Below are 18,459 nucleotides of genomic sequence, written 5' to 3'. Positions count from 1 at the left end.
TCACGCCGGGCGCTTGTGCGTGCGTGCCCAAGATCCCAAGAGGAGAATGGAGGAGAAGGGATTGCGGCGTGACCATCCCCCCTGGGGGGTGATTTCTTAAAAAAAAAAAAAAAAAAGTAACCTGACTGCATCTGATTAGCTGAGAGAGGCATGGCTACTTGAATATTATTTTAATGGGCTCCTTGCCGTTTGCCTAAGAAGCCACAGTTTCTGTCCACAACATTCACAATCACTTTGATAGACTAGAAGCCAGGATCTGGGACCACTGAATTTCACTGTGTCTTCTATTCATTATTTGACAACACAGGAACAAAATTTGAAAGATGTTTGTGAGGCAGAGTGAGATATGTACAAGCTGCAGAAATATTTGTATTGCTCAGTCACTTGCCCTTAAGAGAAATATAATAAATCACCTTCCCTGCCCCCAACCCCCAACAAACCCCCATTCATATTCAGAATTTCCTTCTGTCATCTTACTGCATTATTTCAGATTGTGGACATCTTTAGATAAAAAGAAATACAGGTCCTCATTATCTTTCTTCCAGATTTCTAGTATTCTGTTAGTTTTAGAGAGTGTAGTAAAACATTGGCACTCTAATTTTATACTTTATGTGCCACAAGGATCAAAACAAAATCCCTAAGAAGCTGAGAGGTTCAGTGTTCACCTAGGTTCCCCGCCCTTTCAATGAATTATTTGATGACCCACCAAAAAATGTATCTCATCCAAAACCGAGCCCAGACAGAAATTTTTCCTGGCTTATGTCCATCTGGTTAGCCACCTGTTTCTCTCTATGTTAATATAGGAAAGAGATATGAGAAAACTCTAGGTGTTGTCTCAGCGCCTTAGCAGTCTCAGAAGGTGGCTTTTAAAGTAGTCATTCTTTATTCACTGCCATGTTCCAGTGCACCTTCATTATTTGGAAATGCAGAATAATCAACAATGCTTATTTAAAAATAAATGAATATTGGAGTACACACTAGAATTTCAGATCTGGAAGTCACCATTTAGTGTAAAGTCCTTTTTTTTTTTTTTGAGAGGTTTTCGCTAGAGGGCGCGTGCGCTCGCCAGACAGACAGAGACATAGAGACAGAAAGCGAGAAATCACCCCCAGGGGGGATGGTCACGCCGCAATCCCTTCTCCTCCATTCTCCTCTCGGGATCTTGGGCACGCACGCACACGCACCCGGCATGAATTTTAAGCCACCGGGTCCGGGACACAAACCGCAGTCGACTACGTGGGAGTCCAGCAACATAGCCATTACGCTAACTGCTGGTTCCCAGTGTAAAGTCCATTTTACACTGAGGTCCAGAAAAGTTGGTTATCCTCTAAAATCAATGTATTTAAAATGAAAGTAAAGGAGATCAGGACGGTGGTGCAGCAGTAAAACGTGATGCTCTGTGAGGATGACCCACATGGGAAGGTTGTTGGTGCATCTCAGAGACATCTCAGAGTTTGTGCCAGGCAGGCATATACCCAAGACTGGCTGGAGTCAGGGTGTATTGCAACATCAAAACCTTGTTTGGGTGCTATATCTCTCTTTCTCTCCCTTATTTCATTCACGAAATGAGTAGATAACTTTTTTTGAAAAACTATGGTTTTTTTTTTTCAGAATTATTTATTGAACTTTATTTATTTATTCAATTTCATAGAGGGACAGAGCAAGAGAGAGAGAGAGGGAAAGTGAGAAAGCAAGCCACCAGGTCCAGGATTCAAACCACAGTCGGCCATGTGGAAGTCCAGCACCCTTACCACCAGACCACCTGCCAGCCCCCCAAAAAGAAGGTTTTGTTTGTTTGTTTGTTCATTGTTTTTTGTTTGTTTGTTTGTTTTTTAAGATACAGGAATACTCAGGATAGGCCAAGACTCTGAAAGAATGATAGAGTAAGTCAAACTTTTGAACTGAAAAATATAGCTATTAAAAGAATAAAGTAATGAATTGGTTAAAAGAAGAATAAAGGGCCAGCTGGCATGGTGGTTAAGGCAGCTGGATCTTACATGGTTGAATATATGGTTCAAGTCCTATACCCAGTGGCTTTAAGAACACACCAGGCACATGTGTATGCATGCCCAAAATTCCAATAGGTGGGAGAGTTGGAGAGGGAGGGATTACAGTGTGTCTTTCTCCAGCAAGAATAAACACTCTCTGGCAAATTTTAGAAGCAAGATCAAATTTAAAATAAAACAAATTTAAAAAGCAAAATAGATACATTTTTAAAAAGAGATGCACTAGAATATGGTGCTGAAGAAATCATACTAATGCAACGGAATGGTGGAAAGAAAAGTATAGTATGAAAACTAATATTTCTTGCTTAGGATTTATATTTTAAATTCCTATAAATGCAATATGTACATATTTATATATATGCACACATACACACATAAGTATGTGTATATACACAAATGCACACACACACACACACATACACACTCACACAAACACACTCACACAAACACAAAGATACTGGTAAAAAAAAGGTTAAATCTAGGTCTAACCCTTGTGGCCTGTAGGTTAAAGGAGCTGGAACCCACATGGCTGACCACATAGTTTAAAACCAGTCCACAAAGCTTGGAAGACACACTGGGTGCATGTAAGTGTGTACCCAGAATCTCAAGGAATGTGGCATGACCACACCCCACTGGGGAGTAGACTTTCTCCCTCTCTCTGTCTCTGATGAGCACACATACCTTATGGTCAAAAAAAAAAAGTAAAAAACGGAAAGAAAATCTAGGACAGTGTTGACTCTAAAAAGTCAGTACTAATAATGGCTAATTAAGGGAGTAAAAGTTAGATTGAGTCAGGCATAGGCATGGTGTGCACGTCTAATACCAATTGCTAGGGAGGCTGAGGCAGGACAGTTGTGAGCTCTAGCCTTGGCAACATAGAAAGATCCTGGATTTAAAAAAAGGAAAAAAAAATATATATATATATTTTAATTTTAAAAATAAAAAGCCATGGCACCAGCAGGGGTGGCGTGAAGGTTAAGGTGGCTGCATCCCACATAACCGACTGTGCAGTTCAAGTCCTGGACCCAGCAGCTTGAAATTTGCACCAGACATGTACATGCATGCCCAAAATCCCAAGAAGAGAGTAGAGAAGAAGGGACTGCTACATGGTCATTCCTCAGGGGTGATTTCTCTCTCTCTCTCTTTCTCTGGTAAGTGCAATACCCTCCTATAACAAAACTAAATAATATAAGTAAATATTAAAAACTAAATGAGAATAACTACCATCATCTAGTGGCACGTTCTTTACACTGAAGGCAGAAAACAAGTGGGAAAAAGAAATCAAAGGAAAACATGGTAAATAGACAGTACGAGAAATAAAATAGTGGGCTGATCCTGTTGTCTAGTGTTAAGGAAGCAGGATCCAACATGGCCGACTGCAGTTTGACTCCTTGCCCAGTAGCTTGGAAAAGGTATCATGTGTGCCTGCGCATGCCAAAATCCTGACAGGAAAGGAAATTGGCGGGAAAAGGATTGCAGTGTAACTATGCCTCATTGGGAGTGCTTTTTTTTTCTCTCTCTCTGGCAAATGCACACACCCTATGGCAATAATAAATAAATATAATAGAAATAAATAAGAAAATCTGGATTATTCTTTTATTATTTAAATTTATTTATTTACATTCATTCAGTGTACATCATGACAACATACAAAATGAGATTTTTCCATCCAGAGTACACTGTATATTGGCTCAATCAAGCACATCGGCATACATGTTATTGTCAACAAATAATTTTCCATTTCTTGTTTTCTATAGATTTTGCTTTTTTTCCCTCGTCCTTGATTCCCTATCTCTTACCCTCTGCCATCTCCCACTCTCCTCCCACACTGTCTCTGGTATCTATGTTTGCTTTCTATACTCTTTTCCCCCACATTTTATTGAGTCACTAAAATCTGGTTTATTCTAACAATGAAATACAGAAAGTTTAGTGACGCTACCACATATAGAGAATACTGAATGAAAAAAAAATCAGGTAGCTTAAGATGTACAGTATCAGACCTTTTATAGAAAGTATTGAACATACACACTTAGGGGCCAGGAGGTGGCGCAGTGGTAACATGGCGGTAATGCTTGCCTGTGCCCATGATCAGGCTGGCTAAGACAAGGGGTGGACTGAGGCATGAGGACCCTGTTGGGGATGCCTCTCTCTCTCTCTCTCCCTCCTCCTGTCTTGCTCTCTCTCTTTCATGGAAAACATGAATAAGCTTTTTTTAAAAAAATATACAAACTTACTATGTGGTTTGATTAACAAAAATATAGCAAAATGTAACAATAAGTATAGGAATGAATAATACAAACCCACTTCAGAGTAATGATTTCTTCTGGAGGAAGAACCTAATATTTTATTATAAAAAGTGAGTTGAAGCAAATATAATGTTGACATAAACCAAATCTAGTGGCTAAGTATGGGTTTCAAACCATTTTCTGTTTGAAATTATTTTCTGATAATAATTTTGAACTATATCTTTACTACATAAAAATTTTTAAAAAAGAAACACATTAAGCCAAACCATCCAGATATTTTCCCTTTTTCTCTGTCGGGCTATTTTAATCTGAGGGATTGAGATTTTAGGAATGAAATTTGATTTCTTGTCGTTTACACAACTCCTGTCCAGAGGCCAGCAGGTGGCATAGTGATTGCCATGCTAGACTCCCACTGACCGACTATGGGTTGAATCCTGGATCCAGTGACTTGAAACTCACACCAGGTGCATGTGCGTGCGTGCCCAACATCCCACAAGGAGAATGGGGGAGAGGGGGCTGCAGCATGGCTATCACTCCATGGCTATCACCCACTTTCTGTCTCTTTGTCTCTCCAGCAAGCACCCATGCTTTATAGCAAAAATCTCTCTCGATAAAGGAAAACTCCTGTCCATAAAATACTACTTTAACATAGTAAATTCTCCCCACAGCAGAGGATTAAGGTACTGGATATCCTAGTTCCACAGGAAAGTTCTGTTACTTTCAACAGAGGTCAGCAACTTATTTAACCCTATATTCTTTTTTTTTCTTTTAATTGCCATAGATAGTGAAATAGAGAGGGGGAAAGGGGAAGGAGAGACAAAGAGAAAGCATTCCCCAATGGGGAGTGGTTGCACAATAATCCCTTCTCTGTTTCTACATCCTGTCAGGATTTGGGGTACACATGCACATGTGCTCCATGTGTTTCTCAAGCTGCCAGGACTAGGATTCAAATGGTGGGGTTGACCATGTGGGATTCAGCTCCCTAATCACCAGGCCATGGGCCAGATTTAACCATATATTCTTAGTGGGAATAGTGAGCGCCTCTGGGGGCTACTAGTTGGCAGTAGAGAGGGAAGAAAGAAGAGGCGGGGAGACAAGAAAAAGGCTAGGGAGGAGCCATGCAGAGAGAAGAAAAAAGGGTTATGGTAGAGGGCTCCCAATTGCCTTTGCTCCAAAAACATGTTCCTATGAAAGAGAATGGAATAGAAGAATCTTATCTTCTGGCTTTGACATTTTTCCTCCAGTGCTTCTTTTATTATATTACGATTAATGTTTATGTATCTGTCCCCCCACCCACCCCGCAGGGACCCATGTCTTATTCTGCTTCTTACCCTGAGTGCTTAGCACAGGCCTGACATAGAGCAGGCCTCCAGGAATGACTGTTGAATTAAAACTGAGTATAGAACTTCAGATCTTAATTTTTTTCTACACCTCTTATTCCCCTTCATACAACTTCCTTTTGATCTGTAAGCCTTCCAAGTCTTTCTCCTTTCCTTTATTACATTCATGGGTTCCTCTTTTGGGTCCTCAACATATGAAACCTTCAAGCTTTTTCTATCTTTGGCTGTAAACTAAGACACTCAAGTTAGTTTCTAAGTTACCCATAGGATGTATTATGAGGAAGACAAAGGAGACAGACTAGGGACAATATCTGGGAATAGGAACTTTTATAGGACCTCACCAGTGTCACAGATTACTGAACCCCGTTTTTTCCTACTTTGTGAGAGGTTTGACAGGGAGCCAAGGTTGAGAGAGGGAGGAGATATAGCACCTACTCTTCATATTCTTCCCACTGCTTAAACGCAGACTGAAGTATGGGACTCCAGGGTATTCTCTGACATCCAGCCCTTTTCTTCTGAAGCCAGCCCTGGTCGCTATGATTACAACCCTCTGTTTTCAAAAGCAATCAGCTGTGCTTACAGGTGTGGGTGGTACTCTCTTAACAAAAATAGCAGTCTATCCTGGCCAGATGCTTGTCATGTGTGCTGTGAGAACTGGTCTGTTCAGTTGTAGCTCAAGGGATTTTCCGACAAAGTCCTTGGTTGCAATCAGCCTGCTGGAGGGTGGCTAACCCCTCCTTCAGCAGGCTTCATTGCCTTTCAGCAGTGAGCTGTTCAGAAGTCATACCAGGGGAGGCACGTAAGGAAGAAGACTGAAAAAATTTTTTTAATATTTTTATTGGCAGAGGTCATGTGGGCTTGCCACAGACAGAAATACAGAGAGAGAGAGAGAGAGAAGGAGAGAGAGAAAGCAACCTCCAATGGGACATGATCTTGCCATAGTCCCTCTTAAACTTCTCCATCCTGTCAGGATTCGGGGCACGTATGCACACACCCATGCTCAGCCTGTTTTTCAAGCCACCAGTCCAAGACTCAGTCAGCCATGTGGGATCCAGCCCCCTTAACCACTAAGCCATGGGGTTGGCCCAGAAGACTGAATTTTGCTCAGATATTTACACAGTATCTGCACATTGAGGTAAGGCAGACACACGTGTGGGTAGAGCCACCTGTGGCCTGCTTGGACGAAGCCGCCTGTTTGCCTCAAGAGAGAACAAGACGAATGGTTTTTACTTCTTTCTGGCAACAGATTAAGGTAGCTGAGGCTGATCAAGGAGACTCATCTTGTGACAGCTGGCCTCACTGCATCCTGGGCAGGTCTGAGGTTTCTGGGTGGGCCAGCCAGGGTGGATGAGAACCAGGAGAACAACTCTGTGCTTCTGGCCCTCCCTGACATAGGCGCTAGCTTGAGCAAAGCAATGGCAGAGCCCAAGGGCTCAGGACGTTAGCAAGCTCAACTCTCTGGGAACTTTCATTAGACCCAGAGTTTAGCAGCTAGAGAAGGATGGCAAGTAGTAGCCGTGGCAAATTCTGTAGCAGTACGGGATTCTCTGGGTATCCTTTCCTCAATCACATTGGCCCTCGCTTCTTGCCAGATCAGACATTCTCTGAAATTGAGAGGGAACAGAGTGCAGGGTCTTTCATATTAAGCCTGGCCTAGGTGTGGTCCACTCTGCCCTCCCATCATTTTGGGGGCTGAAAGGAAAGAAGAGACACTCTCCTGCCCCGTAGCCTTCTGATTGATCCAACAAGAGGGCTAAAGAGCAGAAAGGGACAGCCCTGCATGGCATAAAGGACTTGCTCAAACACTGCACTAAAAGACTTGACCAAACTTAACCTGGCTTCCACCAGCACCAGGCTTAGTCTTAGTCTGTTTGTGCTGCTATAACAAAATACCTAAGACTGGGTAATTTTTGAAAAACTAATTTACTTCTATGAAATCTGAGAAGTCCAAGATCAAGGCACTGGGAGGTTTGGTGTCTTGAATGTAATGTCCTCCTATGTCAGAGGAGCAAAATGGAATGATCACTAGTTCCCCACTAGGTGTTGTATAAAACCACTAATCCCAATCACCAGGGCTTTTCCATCATGACTTACTCACCCGCCTCTTAGTTCTATCACATTGGTGACTAAATTGCAACACATGCATTTGGGGAGACATTCTACTATAGCAGTTCCCTGAAGGTGACCCCTTTAGGTGACTCAGCCACCATACTGAGTCTCTCCTTAAGAAAGCAGTGCTGCCAAACTGCAAAACGTGCTTTGTCCAAACTCCATTGCCAAACCATTTTCAGTAATTTTTCACTCCTCCTTCAGAATTTCCCATTTCCCCTACCCACTTAGCCTTCTTTTTTGTCTTTTCTTTTTCACTTCTCCAGAGTCTTTTAGTTATTTTTCTATTCTGCCTTTATTATTATTTTTTAAAAGGTTTTTGCTATCGGGCATGTGCTCTCGCTGGAGAGAAACAGAAAGGCAGTGAGAGGGAAAGCGAGAAATCACTCCCAAAGGGGAATGGCCACACCACAATCCCTCCTCCTTCATTCTCCTCGGATTCTGGGCACATACCCATGTGTGTCTGGTGTGAGTTTCAAACTACCAGGTCCAAGACTTGAACCACAGTCAGGCATGCGGAAGTCTTAACCTTAACCACTACACCACCTGCTGCCCCTCTACTCTGCCTTTAAAAAACCCATTTACCAGGACTAGCAGTTGGCGTAATGGCTATGTCGCTGGACTCCCACGTAGTCAACCGCGCTTCGCGTCCCAGACCTGGTGGCTTAAAACTCACGCCGGGCGCGTGTACGCGCGTGCCCAAGATCCCGAGAGGAGAAAGGAGGAGAAGGGATTGCAGCGTGACCATCCCCCCTGGGGGGTGATTTCTCACTTTCTGTCTCTGTCTCTCTCTCTGTCTGTCAAGCGCATGTGCCCTATAGCAAAAACCTCTCCAAAAAAAATACCATTTACCTTTGTCTTAGTTGGACTTGAGCTCAATTTATACTGGAGTCTCTCTTCCCTACTGTAATATGAAGAGTCTTCAAAATATTTATGAAAAATACATATTATGAAAAAACAATGAATCAATTTTTAAAAATTTTTGTACCAAAGTAGACTTGTACTAACTTTTAAATGATGGAGTCTGAATAGGATCTGGTTTGAGTTGCTAAGAAGGATAATACATGAGTTTGAAAAGAGCCTCTATCAGACTAACATGGATTCCACTAAAACTGAAGAAAAACAAACATCAAATTTATGGTGAGGCGTGGGTAGAAGAATGGTATACTCATTTTTGCTTTGCAAAAAGTTTATGAAGGTCATGTCCTAAAGAAGTCAGCTCTTTACAAATGAATAACTCCCTTACCTGTTAAGGAATGAGATAAGGTTGTTGATGACACTCGCAGTGGCAGACCAGTCACATCAATTTGCAAGGAAAGATTCATCTTATTCATACCCTATGGGACAGAACCAATGAGTCACAGCAGAAACAATAGCGAATACCATAGACATCTCAACTGGTTCAACTTACACGATTTTGACTGAAGAATTAAAGTTGAGCAAATTTCTGCTCGACAGGTGACAAAATGGTTGTACCCAGATCAGATGCAGGCAAGAGCAGAGCTTTCAGTGGAAATTTTGAACAAGCAGAATCAAGATCCTGAAGCATTTCTTTGAAGAATTGTAACAGCAAATGACACATGGTTTACCAGTACAGTTCTGAAGACGAAGCACAATCAAAGCAATGGCTGCAAGGAAATAGAAGTCCAGTCAAAGCAAAGGTGGACTGGTCAAGAGCAAAGGTAATGGAAACAGGTTTTTGAGATGTCCAAAGCACTTTGTTTGTATCTGGGGTGCCAAAGAACAATAACATCTGCTCATTATAAGAGTGTGTTGAGAAACCTAACCGAAGCTTTAGTATAAAAATGTCCAGGAAGGTTTTGCCATAGAGTCCTTCCCCATGCTGGAAGCAATGTAATCTTAGAGCCATAATCAGAATTGGTGATCATATTAGGGCTCTCTCATGTAGCAGAGGAAGACATTGCAACCTGGAGAAGTTCCAGGACTTCAGGGTCCTTGGAGATGCCTCAGCCTGTTGCAAGGTTTTCCAAGTTTAAGGTTTACCCAAAGCTTATTATAAGCTCAGAAGTCCAACAACTGCCATCTTTCAGGCATATCTCCTGGCAATGTGCTGGGGCAAGTCAAAGATGGGCCTGAGGTGTGGTTTCACTTTCTGGCCCTAGGTTTGGGCATTGCCCCTCTCCAATGGTCATTAGGTTCTCAGGGCTTTAAACCAAGCTTCATCTCACCTCATGCCTGTAGCACTCAAGAGAAAGCCTTCTTCCTTTTCTTTTACCTTCTCCCCTCAAGTTAAAAAATAATTAAATCCTTGTCCTAGCACAACAATATCTCTTAACCAAAATAAAGACATTCTTCTCTGTCTTCTTTTTATTGACATTAAAAAGCAGTTGTCATGGGCCAGTAGGTGATGTGGAGGTTAAGGCAGCTTGATCCCACATGGCCAACTGGCTGGTTCAAGTCTCATACCCTGCAGTTTGAAAATCACTCCAGCTACCTGTGCATGCATGCCCAAAATACCGAGGAGAATAAAGAAGAAGGTATTGCAGTGTGGCCATCCCCTGCGGGGGGGGGAGGGGAGCGAGGGGGGGTGAGTTCTCACTTTCCCTCTCTGTGTGCTCTCTCTCTCTCTCTCTCTCTCTCTCTCTCTCTCTCTCTCCCTCTCTTTCTCTGTCTTTGGTGAGTGAATATGCTCTATACCAAAACTACAAAAAAAACAAAAATGTATTTGTCTATTACCTATCACTGTCCACACCTTGGGTAACTCATAAATCTTAAAGGAGATAAAAATATGCAAATTAGGGAAACCTTTTTCTTTTAATTGCTCTTTTTAACTAGTAGAGCTTTATAATTATGGTACTTTAAAATCTTCCCTACTCTGGGTCCAGCAGATGGCATAATGATTACATTGCTGGGCTCCCGCATGGCTGACCATGGTTCAAGTCCTGGACCTGGAGACTTGAAACTCATGTTGGGCACATGTGCCTGTGTGCCCAAAATCCCAAGAGGGGAATGGAGGAAAAAGGATTATGGCATGGCCATCCCCTTCGAGGGGGTAATTTCTTGCTTTCTGTCTCTATCTCTGTCTCTCTGCTGAGTACACATGCCCTATACCAAAAATCTCTTGGAGAAAAAAAAAGTCTTCCCTACTCTTCCACCCCTACACACACACACACACACACACACACACACACACACATACACACACACACACACAAACACACACACACACACACACTCCACACAGTGTTTCATATCTAGGAAAATGTGTGAGAAAGGAGAGAAAACTAGAAGAGGAGAGGAGCACAGGGTAAGGACAAGCAAAATTACAGCTGGGCTTAGGGGTTGCATAGCTACATTTGTAAAGACAGAAACCAAGGCTCCTACTCCAGTTCTTCAGAATTCTAGTCCACTGTTTTCTTCTCACTCTTGCGAGCTCTGGATCTCTAGGAAGGCTGCCCTGGCCCACCCTAAGCTAGTGAGTAAGGTTGAGCTAGGGAGCAAGGCTGAGGGAGGCCCAGGAAAGACTTGCTTTCAGGAAACTACAGGGCATAGTATCTGCCTATGACCTCCAGGAGTCTCTCAGCTTAACCCACCCTGGGGAATGGACAGCTCCACCGATCAATAGACTCTTGGGCTAAGGTCCTATGATGGCCAATCACAACTAGAAGGGAGTGACTGCTTAATAAGGCAGTACTTTCTGGGTCTTCTTCTGATTTTATACCTTTGCCTTGGTCATCACACACACACACACACACAGAGAGAGAGAGAGAGAGAGAGAGCTGTACAGTTCAGTCTCCAGCTTTCACATATTTTCCCTCTGACCTCGTAGTTGTTCCTCCTCTCTATTGACTAAGAGAAATAACGAAGTAAAGGGTTTATCTGAGCCAGGTTGAGGATGATCACCTGGGTGCTACAATAGCCAAATTGCCTTGAATGATGTGCACCAAAGTCTTACAGTGTTCAGAATGATTTTAAAGGCAAAAGTCATGGGCCAGTCCTGTGGCCTAGTGGTTACGGGAGCCAGATCCCCCATGGCCAATCATGCAATTCAAATGCCAGCTCTGGCAATTTGAAAAACACAGCACATGTGTCTGCATTGTGCCCAAAATATTGACAGAATGGAAAAATGGAGGAGAGTGGATTGCAGAATGACCCTGCCCCATTACAGGGATGCTTTCTCCTTTTCCCTTTTTCTCTATATTTTTCTTCTTGGAGAAAAAAAAAGTCTTCCCTACTCTTCCACCCCTACACACACACACACACACACACACACACACACATACACACACACACACACACACACACACACACACATACACACACACACACAAACACACACACACACACACACTCCACACAGTGTTTCATATCTAGGAAAATGTGTGAGAAAGGAGAGAAAACTAGAAGAGGAGAGGAGCACAGGGTAAGGACAAGCAAAATTACAGCTGGGCTTAGGGGTTGCATAGCTACATTTGTAAAGACAGAAACCAAGGCTCCTACTCCAGTTCTTCAGAATTCTAGTCCACTGTTTTCTTCTCACTCTTGCGAGCTCTGGATCTCTAGGAAGGCTGCCCTGGCCCACCCTAAGCTAGTGAGTAAGGTTGAGCTAGGGAGCAAGGCTGAGGGAGGCCCAGGAAAGACTTGCTTTCAGGAAACTACAGGGCATAGTATCTGCCTATGACCTCCAGGAGTCTCTCAGCTTAACCCACCCTGGGGAATGGACAGCTCCACCGATCAATAGACTCTTGGGCTAAGGTCCTATGATGGCCAATCACAACTAGAAGGGAGTGACTGCTTAATAAGGCAGTACTTTCTGGGTCTTCTTCTGATTTTATACCTTTGCCTTGGTCATCACACACACACACACACACAGAGAGAGAGAGAGAGAGAGAGAGCTGTACAGTTCAGTCTCCAGCTTTCACATATTTTCCCTCTGACCTCGTAGTTGTTCCTCCTCTCTATTGACTAAGAGAAATAACGAAGTAAAGGGTTTATCTGAGCCAGGTTGAGGATGATCACCTGGGTGCTACAATAGCCAAATTGCCTTGAATGATGTGCACCAAAGTCTTACAGTGTTCAGAATGATTTTAAAGGCAAAAGTCATGGGCCAGTCCTGTGGCCTAGTGGTTACGGGAGCCAGATCCCCCATGGCCAATCATGCAATTCAAATGCCAGCTCTGGCAATTTGAAAAACACAGCACATGTGTCTGCATTGTGCCCAAAATATTGACAGAATGGAAAAATGGAGGAGAGTGGATTGCAGAATGACCCTGCCCCATTACAGGGATGCTTTCTCCTTTTCCCTTTTTCTCTATATTTTTCTCTGGTGAGCACATGTGCCCTCTGACCAAAAATAAAGTTGTTTTTTCAAAAAAAGGCATAAGTCACAAATGGAAGGGGGCAGTACATAATCGTTAAACCTTCAATCTGGTAAAAAGCTTTAGCAAGGAGACTTGTAAACAAGTGGTTGGCTAAATTCTATGATAAGAGCAATAGGGTTATCTCATTTGGCTTAAGTAGCAGTGAGTCTGGCACAGTGTTGAAACTACTGATGGGAGGTAAAGAAGGAATGCATCTGGGCAATAAGAAATGTTCACAAGATATGAAATCAAATGACATATTGATAGCATCTTCAGCGATTTCAGGTGTCTTATCTTAGAGGCTCAGTGCCAAAGGGGTAATTACCTGGAGTACACATTCCAAGATAGTCCACCTTCTGTGTGCCTGAGTTCAGTTTCCCTAAAGGCCTCTTGGTCCCATGTTGAAGTTTTACTTTTCCTCCACCACACCTCTAACACAGCTGTCTCTGCCGCTGTGATCATGTCACCTGCTTACATTCCATCACTTATTACCTTGGGCTCTGGGGAAGAGGTTTAGCCTTTTTACCTTGGTACACAGGCCCCTGCCTGCCTCTATACACCCACATTTACCCCTTACCCTTGCCTCTAGATCAAAGAATCACCTGCACTTCTCCCAAAGCACTATGTTGCTTTCATCCCCATGGCATCTGTAGATCCTACTTCCTGGAGCAACTTTTATCATACTCGTCCTTTATAACTCAGCTCAAGGGTAACCTTTCCTGAATCTACAGAATTTGGTATCCCTCTTCTAGGTAAATATAGTGTCCAGTTCTGTTCTTGGTCTCAATAGCTCTCTTAATGTGTCTTAACAATTTACTTAGATTGTCCTTCCCATGGAATTCCTAAAGACAAGGACTTTGTTTTTTTCACCTTTGCATACTTAGTGCCTCATCCATAGGCGGCACATTTAGTGTTTGGTGAGGGACTGATCTTGAGAATATATGCATTATCCAGGAAGAAATTAGTATATGACTTTATGCCTTGAAGGATTCCTGGGCAACTTTAGCATACGAATATTCTCTCTCAAATGTTAAGCAGTTTGTCTCAGCTTGAGCATATAGAATCTTTGACTGTCAAATCTGGAAGGGACTTCACAGCTCAGAAAAAGCAGTAGTAGCTGAGGGTGCAGGATAGAGTAGAAGGAGATGTGACAACAGAAACAGAGATCGATTTTAGATGCTGTGAAGCTGGCTTGAATGGAGAAAGAAGTCATGAGGGAAGAAATGAAGGCAATGTCTAGAAGCTGAAAAGGCATGCAGCATATTCTCCCCCAAAGTGTTCAAAATAAATATATAGTCATGCCATGGTGGTTAATTTTATGTGTTAATTTGACTGGGCCATGGGGTACCCAGATATTTGGTTCAGTGTTATCTGGATGTGTCTGTGAGAGTGCTGTGGTTTAAAAGTTTGTGTCCTCCCACAATTTATATGTTAAAATCCTAACCTCCAAGATAACGATATTAAGAGATAGGATCTTTTGAGAGGTAGTAAAGTCATGAGAGTAAGTCCTCATGAATGAATTAGTGCCTTTATAAAGGAGGTCACAAAGAGTTGCCTTATCCTTTCTGCCCTGTGAATACACAGCTAGAAAACACCACCTATGAGGGAGTAGGCTCTGATCAGGTACTACTGGTGCTTTAATCTTGGACTTTCTAGCCTCCAGAACTGTGAGAAATAAATTTCTTGTTGTTTACATTACCCAGTCTAAGGTTTTTGTTATAGTAATCTGAACAGACTCAGGATATTTCTAAATGAGATTAGTAATTGAATCAGTAGACTGAATAAAGCACATTGTCCTCTGCACCATGAGCGGGACCTTTTCCAATCTGTTGAAAGCCTAAATAGAAAAAAAGGCTGAATTAGAAAGAATTCCTTCTCTGTCTGAATTCCTCTCTGACTGTCTTCAAATGAGAGCATTGCTCTTCTCCTGCCCTTGGACTCAAACTTGAGCTGGAACTGTACCATTAGCTTTCCTGGGTCTGGACTTCTCAGCCTCCAATGCTTCATGAGTCAATTCCTTAAAGTAAGTCAATCTGTGGGACCAGCAGGTGGCATCGTGGTTAAGGCACTGGACACTCCCACATGGCTGACCACTGTTTGAGTCCTGGACCTGGTGGCTTGCTTTCTCACTTTCCTTCTCTCTGTATGTGTGTCTCTCTTTGGTCAAATTAAAGTAAAATGAATGAATGAATAAAAGTAAATAAATAATTCTTTAAAAGAATTAAAAAAACAAATAAGTCAATCTGTTTTTCTGTCTGTCTCTGTCTAAACACATACACACACAGAACCATGACTAATGTACCTATATACACCTTGACTTTATCCCACTAAGGTGGACTTTGGACTTCTGATGTCCAGAACTACAAGATGTTTTGTTTTAAGCCACCAAATTTGTGGCATTTGTTATAGCAGCACTAGAAAACTAATACAACGTATTATTATTCAAACAGAATTGGTTCAAAGAAAGGCAGGCATGTGTGCACATGTGTTAATATAGATGTATATGAAAAGACATAGACTTTGCCAGCTTGTGGCATGGTAGTTAAGTCAGCTGGATCTCACGTGGCTGACTGTAAAGTTCAAGTCCCAGACCTGGTAGCTTAAAAAACATACTAGGTGCATGTACATGTGTACCCAATATCCAGAGAGGAGAAATAGAGGAAAAGGGATTGCAATGCAACTATTCCATAGAAGGAGTGCTTTCTCACTTTCTTTCTTCTCTTTCTCTGTCTCTCTCCCGTGAGCACATGTGCCCTCTAGGGGGAAAAAGCATATATCTTATTGGCGATAAAAGTTAGCAATTGGGAAATTTAAGATGGGGCAACAGATGAGTAGATCTGCTACTATAACTATTAGGGCTATAAACAGCCACAAACCTGTAAGTCGTTTCTTATCAACCCCTGTGACAGTGCAGTTTTTCTCCTGTGGGTGGCCAGCCTTCCTGCTCTTTCCAGGTACTTTATAAAAATGTTCACCACCCTTAAAGTGTTTCAAACATTAAAAGTAGCAAAGAAGAAGTGAGGGTTAATATGAAAAGAAAACAGAGGGCCTGAAGGAGAAATTCATGAGAGAAGGCAAAAAAGACAACAGATTTTATCCTGAGTTGGCTGGGCTGGAATGCCATGTGTTGACTGATAGTTTGCCACATTTAGCGCCCCACTTTCCTTGCACCTTACCTGCTGTTCTATAGGTTAGTTCTGCTCTGTGCCACGATATGGTTGGAGGTCCTGGTCCCAGTCTGGGCAGAAAGCCTTGCCTCCATCAATACACAGATTATGGAGCAGGCAGCAACCAGTGACTACCTTTATGAGTGCACTAGATTAACTCAGTTTTATGAGGACCAATGCCATCTTGGGGCCCCCCATTTCTCCCACTGTGCTGTGCTGCTTAAGATAACATGTCTTTTCTCACTGAAGCAGCGGGCCTTGGTTAGGACAATATGGGTGATTTTGGGAGTCTGAGGACAATCATGTTCTCCAAATCAGGTATAGTCCCTTTTCTTTTCCTTTAAAAACTCCAGTTTACTTCAGTTTCCAAGTTAAAGCTGCAAATGTTTCTGGTCACTTCTGTCTGATCTTTCTTGCACAGTGGCATGTTTGGAGTAACAATGCAAATGCCTTTGGCTCACTATCCAACTAACCCTTTTCTTTCTTTTTAACCTCTAATTCTTATACTATGCCATAGAGTGTCTTGTTTCATTTTTTCGGTCTCAAAGATCTGTTCTTGAACACATAACAGATGCACTATGCCTGATATGGAGCCTTACCCTGGAGATACTGCTAACAGCCTTTCAGCCCCCCAAACCTGCTCAGATGAACCGCAGGGAGCCAAGAGTCACTCATTGAAACACAACTCCTCAGAGCCAGCAGGTGGTGTAATAGTAAAGGCTCTGGACTCCCACATGGTTGACCGTGATTCAAGTTCCAGATCTAGTGGCTTGAAACTCACGCTGGGTGCCTGTGAGTGCATGCCCAAAATCCCAAGAGGAAATGGAGAAGAAGAGATTGTGGCATGGGTGATTTCTCACTTTCTGTTTGTCTCTCTCTGTTTCTCTACCAAGCACATGCACTCTATAGGGGGGAGAAAAAAAAAAAAAAAAAAAAAAAAAAAAAAAACTTTCTCAGGATGACAGGTTGGAGGTATGGGGCAATCAGCCACTGACAGAAAGGGTAGGCCCTGTCACTTACAAGGGCAGGTCCTATGGCAGGTACTCCAGTTTTCTTTTGAAGTGGGAGAAAGAGAGTACCTAAATATCCCCCGTGAAAAATCTAACTTGCCTCCAACATGTAAAAACTGTGATGTATACCAGATAGCCAACAAACACTTCACTGAAACAAAGATCAGGACATGCTACAGCTTAAAGAATTATTGTAAAGTACTGATGCCAGTTCTAATAGTTCTTTTCCTGCCCTTTGAGGCAGGACACCTCAATATGTGTGCCTCTAAGAGCCTCAACACATAGTGAGAAGCCACTGTTTGGTCTAGAACCTCTCTATGACCACCTCCAAGTCAGGCTAGTTTTCCTAGAGGTCCTGAAAGATAGCACAGATAGCATCCATGACCTCTTGAAAGGCATGCTCAGTGGTAAAGCTGTTCACCCCAAAGAGCAAAGCACAGAGACACAGAGGTGGTCAGAGGCACTAGGGAGGTTAATTGATATCGCCCAACAGCTACATTCTGAGGCACAGAAAGAGGAAATTTCATGGAGATGGCATCCCTTCAAAGATGTAGGATCAACATTTTGCAGATACAGTAGAATATCCCCTCAGACATCCAGAAGGCTTGCCTCCAACTGTTAGGGACAAGTCTGCCCACTAAGACGTCAGTATGGAGAGTCTTGTGGGCTCTTTTTCCAACAAAGTATTTATGGCTTGATGAACGGAGAGCAGGTGACTCACTTGAGTCCTCCAGGTATGATTTTATTCAGGTTGACCTGCATTGTCTATACCAAGGCAATTACTTTCTCAGCCTCCTTACTCTCAGCAGTAAGCATAGCAGCAATGACTCCTAATTGCAGGATGGCTTGTGCAAGACATTACAGCCTGATCCATGGAGTATGCTTTGGGGGTTGTGGGTGCCATTGAGCTGAACTGAATAGAATGATATGTGAATGTGAAAGTCAATGAATTTCTCCTTTGGGTAAGTGTGGGTGCCAGAACATTCAGGGTTCATTGAACTGACAGCTGCAGGTATGAATATCATTACATTTGTGTAATAGCACATCAGTATCTTTTATCTATTTTCTTAAAGATTAAGTCAGTAATATGCAAGCCAGGATGAAACAGCTCAGAGCAAATAAGACTAGATTCTAGGGACCAGCAGATGATGTAGTAGTTGCTTTGCTGGACGTTCACATGGTCAACTGCTGTTCAATTCTCACACCTGGTGGTTTGAAACTCATGCTGAGTGTGTATGTGTGCGTGCCCGAAATCCTGAG

This window comes from Tupaia chinensis, unplaced genomic scaffold (assembly GCF_000334495.1).
Source record: "Tupaia chinensis unplaced genomic scaffold, TupChi_1.0 Scaffold148470_1, whole genome shotgun sequence".
Taxonomy (NCBI): Eukaryota; Metazoa; Chordata; class Mammalia; order Scandentia; family Tupaiidae; genus Tupaia; species Tupaia belangeri.
Note: the sequence above shows the minus strand (reverse complement) of the source record.